Below are 11,867 nucleotides of genomic sequence, written 5' to 3' on the forward strand. Positions count from 1 at the left end.
ACTAGACTGTGAGTTCCTGAAGAGCAGGGACTATTTTTGCCTTTCCTAGTACAGTGCCTAGCACACAGTAGGCACTTCATAAATGCCTGATAAATGACTGCTTTCTTTATGTCCTTCAAAGGCACCACCATTCTTCCAGTTTCCCAACTTTGGAACTTCAGCATTATCTTCAATTTTTCATTCCCTCTCACCCCACATAGTCAGTTAAGAAGAAAAATTTATTCTTTCTATATAACATTTCTCACATCTGACTTCTCCACTACTCAGGCAGCTACCACCTTAGTTTGAGGCCTCATCAACACTCACTTAGACTATAGCCTCCTGATTGGTTTCCTTGCCTTGTGTCTCTCCTATACACCTTCTACACAGATGCCCTTTGGCCATCTCACTCCCCTATCCAATAAGCCCCAGTTCTTTCTTATTGCCCCTAAAATAAAATATAGACTCTTCTGTTTAGTTTTTAAAACTCTTTGTCCCCATCTTTTCTTTTCCAGGTTCATTATATATAACTCCCTTTCTTGAACTCTATGGTCCAGGCAAAGTGGGTTTCTCTCTGTTCCTCACACATACCACTCCATTTTCCATCTTGATGTCTTTGTCTTGCCTATTGCATAGGCCTAGAACATACTCCCTTCTCACCTCTGCCTCTCTCAATCCTGAAGGGCTTCGATTAACCTAGTAGCAAAGTCTATCTTCATACCTCTAATTATAGATGCTCTCTCCCTCCTCAATTTATTTCACATTTACTGATCTTTGCATGTGTTATAGTTCTCCTTTTCTGCTGCCCTTCCTCCCCAAACCCTGAGTAAAGAGTCATGCCCGTGTATACAAGCAGAAGAAGAGATCTAGTGCCCAAATTGGGCAGGAGTGACAGAAATGTGGCAACAGAGAATACAGGTTTTGGGTTTTGAAGGAAAAAAAAAGCAAAAGGGAAAAGGAATGAGCATTTATATATTGCCTACTATGTGCCAGGCATTGTGCTAAGCATGTATTATATTGATATTCTGTTATACTATTATATTAATATGATATGTTGTATTATTATATAAATGTTGTATTGATCATATTTATGAATTATTGATCATTCTATTCATAATTAGTAAGTGTTATAGTAGTATAATATCATCATGTAGAAATACTATGTCATTTGACCCTAATAACAACCCTGCTGTTGTTATCCCCATTTTACAGTTGAGGAAACTGAGACACACAGAGGTTAAAGTGATTTGCCCAAGGTCACATAGCTAGTAAGTGTCTGAGGCTAGATAGGAACTCAGGTCTTTAGGACTCTAGGCCCAGTGCTCTATCAAGCACGCCACCTAGGCAGCACCTGGCAGATGGAAAGGTTTCTCTCTATACCTGAACTTTCCTTGATTACACTCTACTGCCCTACTAGTTAAGAACCAGCTATAAAGAGATATCACAGTCCTACAGAGTCACTTTAGGAAGCAGTTGGAGGGCAGAAACAGAGGTTGGTATCTGCAATAGAACTGTGAGTGGGCAAGTTATGGCATCCAGAATTGACCCTGGCTCCCAAGTCCTCCTTCAAAATGGAAATCCATACTACTACTCTAGGTGAGTAAAATCACATGGTGGGGGGGGTGGGGAGAAGAGAAGACTGCTCACTCCTCCTGGGAATCAGAGATGGGAGATGTGGGTCTAGACATCTGATGTCTGTCTTTTCTTAAGTTCTAGGTTTGAGATATACCTAGAGACTACACAGGACTGCCCTAGATCTGTAAGGAGTTATACATGTGCAGCTAGATGGCACAGTGGATAAAGTACCCAGAATCAGGAAGACTCATCTCCTTGAGTTTAAATCTGGCCTCAGACATTTATCAGCTGTCTGATCCTGGGACAAGTCACGTAACCCTGTTGCCTCAGTTTCCTCTTCTGTAAAATGGGCTGGAGGAGAAAATGGCAAGTATCTTTGCCAAGAAAATTCTAATGGGTCACAAAGAGTCAGACATAACTGAACAATACATAAACCTACACAATATTACATATGTATGTATTTAGTTTTATTCCTTTTGCTGTTTCTGTGTAAAATATATGTGTGTGGTACCTGTCTAAAGATAAAGATAGCTCAGTTGTCTATGGAATCAATAGATATTCTATCTGAGATCTAGCCCATACCTGTCCAAGGTAGCCTGTGGTCTTTGTTGGGGAACAGGAGGTGGGCTGCAGCTGGGCACTTGCTCCCTTCATCACCCCTCTCCAAAAAGAATGGTGGGCTAAAATTCTACCTATCTAAAATATTTTTAACATGGGAATTCTAAAAAAAAAATACTTGTGGGTCCAGGATACATTCCCTTTCACCTTCTCCAACTCCTTTGTAAGTGGGGGTGAAGGGTGGGGAATATTTAGGTTGTTAACGACACCTTACCTTCATGATAGACCATCACAAACAGCCAATAAGCCTCAAAATAAGCACAAAGCAGAGATTGGGAAAATTACACCGATCAGCACAGACCAAAGAATACACAAGAGTAAAGAGCCCTTTGGCTGGGAATTAAAACACTTCAACTCAACCAAGGAGAGAGGGAAAGATCAGAACTTGGGGAACCTGCTTTTAGCAGTAGGGTGGCAAGCACAGGAGGTCATGGGACATGGCTGAAGCCAATTCTCCATATGGCTGAAGCCAATTCTCCATATGTCTGCAGCCCTGAGGGCTCCTTGCAACCCTTGTCTGAACTTGTCTCTCTTGACCACCTCTCTTGAAGTCTTCCAACAATTTAAAGAAGTCCCTTCTCCTAACACATGATTCACAGTGTTGTTACTCTCCCAATCAAGAATCATATCTACCACATACAGTGCAGCATACAGGTCACAGGGATACACATTTTATTATGTTAGTATTGCAAGTGAAGGTTTACCCACCCACCTTAATTAATGTAACCCTAGAAGGTCCAGACAGCATGCCTGAATAAATCATTAAGGTACTTTGATCATTAGATAAAGATATGTGTTCACACAGGAAATATCTTGTGACCGGATGAAAATAAATCACAGATCTCTGGATCTAAATATAAAACAGCAAGCCAGTTTGAAGTCATGCAGACCAGTCTACTTTCAGCATTCAGTATTTGAAAATTTGGCCAAGATTTTTTTTTTACAGCTAAGTTGTGCAGGGCCTCAAGTCAGGAAGTTTTGTTGTTCAGTCATTTTTCAATTATATTTGACTCTTCATGACTCCCTTTTATGGGTTTTCTTGGCAAAGATACTGGAGTGGTTTGGCATTCTCCAGCTCATTTTGACAGATGAGGAAACTGAGACAAACAGGGTTAAGTGACTTGCCCAGGGTCATACAACTAATAAGTGTCTGAGGTCCAATTTGAACTCAGGAAGATGAGACTTCCTGACTCCAAGCCCAGCACTCCATCCATTGTGACACCTAGCTGCCCAGAGTCAGGAAGACCTGATTTCAAAAACTACTGAACAAACCTAGACAAGTGACTTAATTTCTGTTTGCCTCAATTTCCTCATCTGTAAAATGAGGATAATAATAATGTCTACCTCCCAGGGTTGTTTGAGGATCAAATGAGATGATAATTGTAAAACACTTAGCATAGTGCCTACTGAATAGTACTACATAAATTTTAGCTATTATGTAAAAATGGTTTTTTACATTTTAAAATAAATGTTCATTGTAGTTTGCTAACCCCTAATCAAGTGGTAGAGAAGCTTCAGTTAAGCCCCTGAAAGGAAATCACTTTGGGAGGGAGAAGAGAGTTTCTTTTTTTCTCCTTCCCCTACCAGGCAACCCTGTGAATTTAGGACATCTGGACCTTCCTTCAGACATCCCATCAACAACAGGAGTCCACCAGAGCCCATAGAAGTAGCCACAGGAATCAGGAGGTGACTGAGCAGCAACTTTGAGATGAATATGCCTCAATAGCAAAAGCGTTGCAAAGTCAAGGGTGATGTCAGGGCGGCAGCTGAGCAGCCTGGAACAATCTAGCAGCAGATCCACCTGTCCAGCAGAGATCCTGTACCCTGCGAGGAGCTAGCTCATGTGGAAAGACTCATTTGTCGCTGATGCCAAGATACACAGCAAACTTCATAAACATTCCACAAAGGGATAAAAGGACCTCAAAGACTAGCAGTCAGGAAGTACCACCTTTCTGCCTTACACATTCTTTACGTGTGTACCTTAATACCCTATAATTCTTTAAATTGAGGTCACTGTGTCAGGGACCATCCTTATGTGTACCAGGGGAGTCTAAGTCTGGAGGGAATTTTTTTTTTAATCAAATGTTCTCGCCTTACCTTTTCAGCAAATCCCTATCCCAAAAGGTAATTGATGGGGGAGCTAGGTGGTTGCAGTGGTTACAGCACTGGAATCAGGAGGACCTGAGTTCAAATCTAGACTCAGTCAGACACTTGACACTTACTAGCTGTGTGACACTAGGCAAATCACTTAACCCCAATTGCCTCACAAAAAAAAAAGCCAATTGATGTCTACTGTCTATTGTTAACAGGGAGCACACCAACAGGAGCTCATAAGTAACAGTACTAAGAAACTCCAGTCCCTCAGGGTTAGTTATCTTGATAACTAATGATAACTAGTTAGTATCCTCTGCCTTCTGAGTGTAATGCAAATGCAAATTGAGGAAACAGCCTAGGAGGGGAATGCCATAATGTGGTTATGATTTGTTGAGACACAGGACTAAGAAAAAAAAAGGCAATATCCTAGTGGGTGGAAGCTAGGGTTAAGATTCTAGTTGAATAGATCAGTAGTAATCTTACTCAGGGCAACTAGGTGGCATAGTAAATAGAGTGCTGAGCCTGGAGTCAGGAAGACTCATTTTCCCGGTTCAAATCTGGCCTCAGACATTTACTAGCTATGAACCCAGGCAAGTCATTTAACCCTCTTTGCTTCAGTTTCCTCATCTGTAAAATGAACTGGAGAAGGAAATGTCGAACTGATGGGGTAATGAGACCTGGACCCTGAATTTCCTACACATTTCAGCAGCCCAGATCACTGGCCAAAGAGGCATCTGGCCCAGCCCAGCCCAACTAGATACTCAACAGTGTCTTCACAGTGGCTTTTCACCCACCCATAGACCACTTATACTCCTTTCATAGTCCACTGGACCACCCCACACGACTTGATAGTCTTTCCACTATGGCTCTCAAACTCTTTTCACTATTTACCGTTCCTTAATCCCACCCAAATCTTCTCACTGTCTTTTTGTATATAAGTATATAAGCCTATCAAGGCTCAGATTCACTAGGAATCTCAGCCAGCTCTATTGGCTTTACAAATAAACCTTGCTAATTTGACTGAAAGAAGGCTTGACTGCTTGAATTCTTTCCAGGCAGACTCTATTGTTCCCTTACATTGCAGGGTTCCTAGCACCCCAAACCACATCAAAACCACTCAATATCTTTGCCAAGAAAACTCCAAATGGGGTCATGAAGAGTCAGACACAACTGAAAATGACTGAACAACAACAATCATACTCAAGATGAACGAGAAGAACAGTTAAGATCCACACAAGTGTGGGGAATAGGGGTAGTGGCTCTCTGAGAACAACAGAGAGTTTGGCAGCTTCTTCCCTACTCTGGTTCATCTGGTGATGTATGGAATACATGCAATGGCCAAATTAAGTTCAAAGGCAAAATAATCTGTCCATAAACCTCCTGATGAACTCTCCCACAAATACCCAGAAGTGTCTGGGAAATGGCAGTGAGGCACACACATAAGGTAGACTTCTTGATGTTAGTCACCACCTCTCTGTGCCTGTCTCTGTCCAGGGTGTGTGCTTTGTTGCTACCTGATAAATGTGGTTGTTTTCTATCAGTAAAGCATCACTGCTTGAAAGCACTATGAAGGAAAGGGAGGAGGAGAAGAGAGAATCCCTTCTTACTTATATAAGATGAAAACTGATTTTCTCTCAAGGACTGGGATTCTTGTTCAATTACTAGCTCCTATTTAGACTGGCTGAGAAGCTGGTGAGCTCAGCCTTTTACAAGCCATCAAGGGCATGGCTAGTCATGGTCTAGCCAGTGGTGTTCCCCTTTCCAGTTTAATCAAGGAGAAACCTTTTCCCATCTTTTGTAAGGAGACATAGAGAGAGATGCATTTTACAGTTAGCTTAACCTCTCCTTATTTGTCTTTTACTTTCTGTAATTACGTTTTAGGTTTCCTGAACTAGGAAGAATTCCCCCTCCCTCACCCATTACATAATATCAAAGAAAAAAAAATATTAGTGCTGAACTCTGCATTTTAGGCAGAACTGTTAGAAACAATTTTAAGATTACATTAATTTAAATCCAAGCATTTCTATTTTAAGAGAAAGAAAAATTACGGACTTGCATAGTCCCCTCATACTCTTGGGCATCTCTCTAACACAAGACATTTTGAAGTAACATGTATAGGATTCTTGAATATAGAGAATTTTTCACAAAGATGAAATATAGTTGCACAACTCAGGATTAACATTTTACTTAATAGAAAAAGGCTTCTCCCCAAGCTGGTCTTGGGAGACCTGAAGTAATTAAAGGGACCTCCTCCCTCTGATCAATGCTCAAATCACTTCAGGAAATGGGGAAAGAAGGTACTGCTCTTAGCTGGATCATTATTCTAATCCCTTCAGGGGAAAAGAAAGGCAATGATCTTAACTAGCTGTGAGGTAGGGAGGTAGGGGGAGGAGGGCAAAATTGGGGATTTAGCTTTCATTCTTGACCTTGTAGAGCAGAAAGCAGGAAAAAGATTTTAATAGAGGGCATTGTTTCCTGAGAAGCTTGATTAAGTACTGACAAAGTTTCCTTCCTTCTGGTTAGTCTACAAAGGAAAGGACTTTAGACAGGAGAAAGACATATATACATACACACACATATACATATATACATATACATATATGTACATACATATATGTACATATACATATATGTACACATACATATACACACATACATACATATATTTATTTTTTTTCTAAATATTTTCATTGAATTAAAAAAAGGTTTTTATATGCTTCAATAATATGTATAGATACATATATACACATAGAGACATAAGATGGAGATCTGGTGTATGTGAAGAACCTATCAGCTTGCTAACATTTTAGAAATAAGGCCTTAGAGAAATAAAGCCTTCTAGTTAAAAACGAAACTAAGCTCTCAGTGAGTGAAGACTCATTTATTATGTTTCTTTCAAGAGAACCGGGGCAAATCTCTCCTAAGAGATTGCCCTGATTACGAAGCAAACGTTTTATATTGTTAGAATGTCAAGACTCCTCCCTTCCAGGCCCGGATTGGTCCGTTCCTTTCCAGGTTACAATCTTATACATCTACCCATCTCATGTCCCCTTGACATGCCCCCCACATTCCTCATCTTCCAAAAGCCTTTGTCCTACTTAGGGCTAGTTAAAACCGGCTCTGCCCTCTAGAACTTTTTCTCACTGGCTTGCCCTTTCAAGGTTTCGCAAGCTTGTTAAAGCAATGTAACTTGTTATTACCAAATTCTTTGCTGATGTTGTAAGATGTCAAAGGTTATCTTAGATTGTGGGAGCATGATACCTTGTCCCTTACACATGCTAGAAGTAGCTCCTCTACCATGGAGGAGAATGTGACAAAATGTGAGGAAAGGCCTTGGAGAGGAAGACTGTGGAGCAAATATAGGCATCTCATTACTGGCCCCAGTCAGCTTACCACGAGTTGAAAAGGAGACTTTTTGATTGGCTCCAGTGGCTTTCAAAAAGACATTGGCTCAACTATCGTCCCTTTCTCTCATTCATTTCTGGGAGATTTTAGTGACTACTTAGTTTAGGGCAATTTGGTGAGAGACTATGTTGACTTTAAAAATTTCAGAAAGTAGGATAAGCAAGCCACAGAAATCTGGGAGTTAGGGTTCAGGTCAGGTTTCAAGCTGTTAAAGCATCAGTGCTCCAAGAAGCAATAAGAGACCTATGGGGCTGACCTGTAGGGCCCCAGCCCATGAGCCCCCAGTGGCTAAGGTAGTCTTATCTAGCAGTAGTGCTGCATGTGGACAAGCTATGTGAACCAATGCTATGTAGGAACTGAGCTAAGTTTCAAGCTGAATTTCCAATTCCTCCCCCTCTCTGAAGTGGTATAGAGAGGATTATGCCTCAAGAAGTGTTGTGGTTAATGTTCACATGATTGTTCTTATATCTTTGAAGTAAATATTCTCTTGTAAAAGTTAACATAATGTTATGCAGTTAAATGGAGCTGGAAATGCTAGTCACTTGCTACTTGACAAATGGAGAAGTTCAACCTTTATAGGTTTGAGAGGAAGTAAAGAAAAGCAACCCCAACCCCCTCAGGGTACCCTTGAACTTTCAGGAAAGAAAATGAGGCTGTCTCACACAAAATAAATACTAGGTAAATCATTTAGGGAGAGAACACTAGCAGCTGCGAAAAGGGCTCAAGAAAGGGAACTCCATGTAGAAGATTTCCTTTGAATAGACTTTTGAAGAAAACAAGGGATTCTAAGAGATAGAACTGAGAAGGAAGTGTGTTCTAGGCATGAGAGAAAACCCAACAAGGTCAGGAGATGGGTTATCATGTATAAGGAACATCAAGAAGGCCAGTTTGACCGAACTATAGAGGATGGAAAGAAAAATAATGTAATAACATTGGAAAAGTAAGTCGGAGCCAAGTTATAAAGGACTTTACAGGCTGAAAACAGAGGAGCTTTTCTTTGAAGTCTTTTAAAGCTGTCTTTCTTTACAATGTTTGTTGTCTTTGCATAAATTGTTTTCTTGGTTCTGCTCATTTCACTCTGCATCAATTCCTACAACCCTTGAAACCATCTATTTCTTCAGACCTTACAGTGCAATAACAGTCTATTGAATTCTATATATTCAAATGTGTTCAAACAACCCCCAGTTACTTACTGTCTCAGAGACAATTTAAGGTACTCCCTTAGTTTATAGTGCTTTTCTTTTTTTCCCTCCCCTTTAGTATCAGGAAATTTATTTTTCGTATGACTATCCCTTCCCTGCTAAAATCTTCACTCTTAACAAAACCCGAATCCCCATTATTTTCTTGTTAAGTTTGACGTATTTCAAAACCAAACTGTGCATGTGTTCAATCTTCTTGTCTGTTTCACATAAAAATGAGGTTCATCTGATGCCCCCTCCTCCATCTCTTCTTCCATCTTTCTATATTTTTTCTCTGTACCCCAGTTAGGAGAAATAACAAGTCTATTCCCTTCTTCTTCCTTTCTACACCAGTATATTCCTCTTTCACCCTCCCTTCTCTTGCCCTTCTTGAAATGTTTAGAACAGAACCAATACATCCCTAGGACCACTTATTTTATTATTTAGCTCCCTCAATATCCTCTGTTGTTTTTATTTTTAAATAACAAATTTATTTAGTGAGTGTTGAGGTTCAGGGTCACCCCAAAATAATGAAGTGAAAGTATGTGTGGTGTGGTCATCTGGAAAGAATTCACTCAGGCTGTCTCCAAATCAAGTAAAGACATTTATTCCTAATACCACACCAAGCAGGCCTCTCCTTAAGGGAGGTCACTGCCCCTTAAGGGATGCTGCGGCTTAAGAGAGACCCCAGCTTAAGGTGGAGGGGGCAGCTCCTTAAGGGAGACACCCACTCTCCAGAAGCTAGGGATTCTTATAGAGGAAAATCTGCTGTGGTCTGGGAAATGAGGTAATCAGAGACAGAAAGGTGAGGTAACCAGGGACACATAGGCAAGGGGGCAGAGTTCATTCAGAGTTTAGCACATATCTAGGCACATCATTATCCCACTGTTCAGCCCATTTGCCTGAGGTGGAGGGGCCCCAGTTAGTTTCATATTTCATGGACTAGCCTATTTGAATCTCACTATTTAGTGGCTCTAAGTGGTACTTAAAGAGATGGTGGGGTCCTCAATGACCAGCCTATTTGAATCTCACTGTTTCAAGCTGTGTGAGACAGCGACCCCAACCCAAATTAAACTCAGAGATTTCTCAAGGTGGAAAGCAAAGGTTACCTTTATTACAGTCTCGAGAGATGACTGCCTGCTCCTTCAATACACGTGGAGGTAGAGTGAGACCAAGTAAAAGGGGCCGCCTTATGAAAGCAAATCTCCACTCACCTCACAAACAAGTTTCCACCCACCATTATCCCTTACCCCCTTAACCGGGGATGGGCTTACATTCTAAGCTCAAAAGTTTCTTCCTATCCTCTTAACTGGGACGTGAGGCTTACATTCCAGGAGAGAAATTCAAAGACAAGGAAAGAGGACGGAAGCCAAGGGCAAATGGCTCAGGTTGGGGGTGGGGCGGGGCTTATTCTTTCTGTTAAGTGCTTAAAAAAAGGGTCTGAGTGGGGGAGGATTTTGAAAGTAGTAATCAAGAATTATTTGATCCTTTGAGGAGCCTTCACTTCTAAGAGTTCATTTCTCACACTACCTTCTGATCTCATTACCTTAATTACACTGAGAAGTCTTCACTGGGACATCCCATTCACCCCCCTCAAGAAGCAGACACCCAAATTCATTTGGGGAAAAGGGCAAGTGTCATGCATTCTTCATCTGTGAGCACCAACTATGTAAAGAACAGTAAGACTTTGTCCTTGTCTCATCGAACTTTACATTCTAATATAAGGGTAATGAGACATTTAATTCAATTCTCCTAAATTAAACCACTATTTATTAATTAGCTACTATTTATAGAGTGTTGTACTTTGTACTGAGATACACATTTGGTTCTTTAAAAAACTATTATTCATTCATTTTATAAGTATCCCTCTCTCCTACTCCTCATTGGAAAAAACAAACAGATAAATTGGATGAATGGACAGATAGATAAATATGCCTAGTCCGGCAAAATAAAATCATGGCCATTGGCCATGTTAAAAAAAATGTATATCTTGTTCAACATTTTAGTCTATCATCAATCTGGCAAGAGACCTCAATACACTTTGAAGACTTAAAAATTCTGAAGGGACATTTTATTGGTTCTCCCTTATTAAAAATTGGGTTATCCTACAGATCTTTCCATAGGCTCAAATGAATTTACCTTTCTAGGTTTTTTTAGCTTGTGTTTCTATCCCAGAGTTCTGACACTGCTCTAGTCTTTTCATCAGGAATGCTTGAAAATGCTCTATTTGCTTTAAGATCCATTATTTTTTGTAGGTTTATACTCAACTTTGCAGAGTTAAGTTAGGGGTGTAAATCTTTATCTTTCATCTTTTAGATTATTTCATTCCAAGGTATCTCCTGATCTTTAGTAGAAGCTGCCAGATCCTCTTTTCCTTGGTAATCTAATCTCCCTCTAATTTCCTTCTTTCTCTCCTTCCCTCCTATTTATCCATTGAGTGAAATGGATTTCTGTACCCACCTATGTATGTGTAAGTGTTTATTCTTTTCTCCTTTGAACAGTTCAGATGAGAGTGAGGTTCAAGTGTCAGTCACTTTGCACTACCCCTTCCACATTGTTTGTATACATTTTTATTTGTACAACTTGGTTACATGAGATAATTTTCCTTAACTTTCCTCTCCCTTTCTCCCACCTAGTATATTGTTCTTCCCCTACTTTTCCCTTCTTTTTTTAAGATCAAAGGCTCATCAGAACCACTCCCAGCTCTCTGTCTAATTATACTTCTCCTATAAATTCTAATGATAATTGGGTTCAAAGGTGACAGATATATCATCATTCCATATTAGAATTTAAAAAGTTTATCTTTGTTTACTTCTTTGTTGTTGTTAAGTCATTTCAGTCATGTCCAGCTCTCTGTGACCCCATTTGGGATTTTCTTGGCAAAGATACTAGAGTGGTTTGCATTTCCTTCTCCAGCTCATTTAACACATGAGGAACTAATGTAAACAGGGTTAAGTGACTTGCCCACAGTCACACAGTCAAAAAGTGACTGAGGTTAGATTTGAACTCAGGTCCTCC

This window comes from Phascolarctos cinereus, unplaced genomic scaffold (genome assembly GCF_003287225.1).
Source record: "Phascolarctos cinereus isolate Bilbo 61053 unplaced genomic scaffold, phaCin_HiC Scaffold_4;HRSCAF=312, whole genome shotgun sequence".
Lineage (NCBI taxonomy): Eukaryota > Metazoa > Chordata > Mammalia > Diprotodontia > Phascolarctidae > Phascolarctos > Phascolarctos cinereus.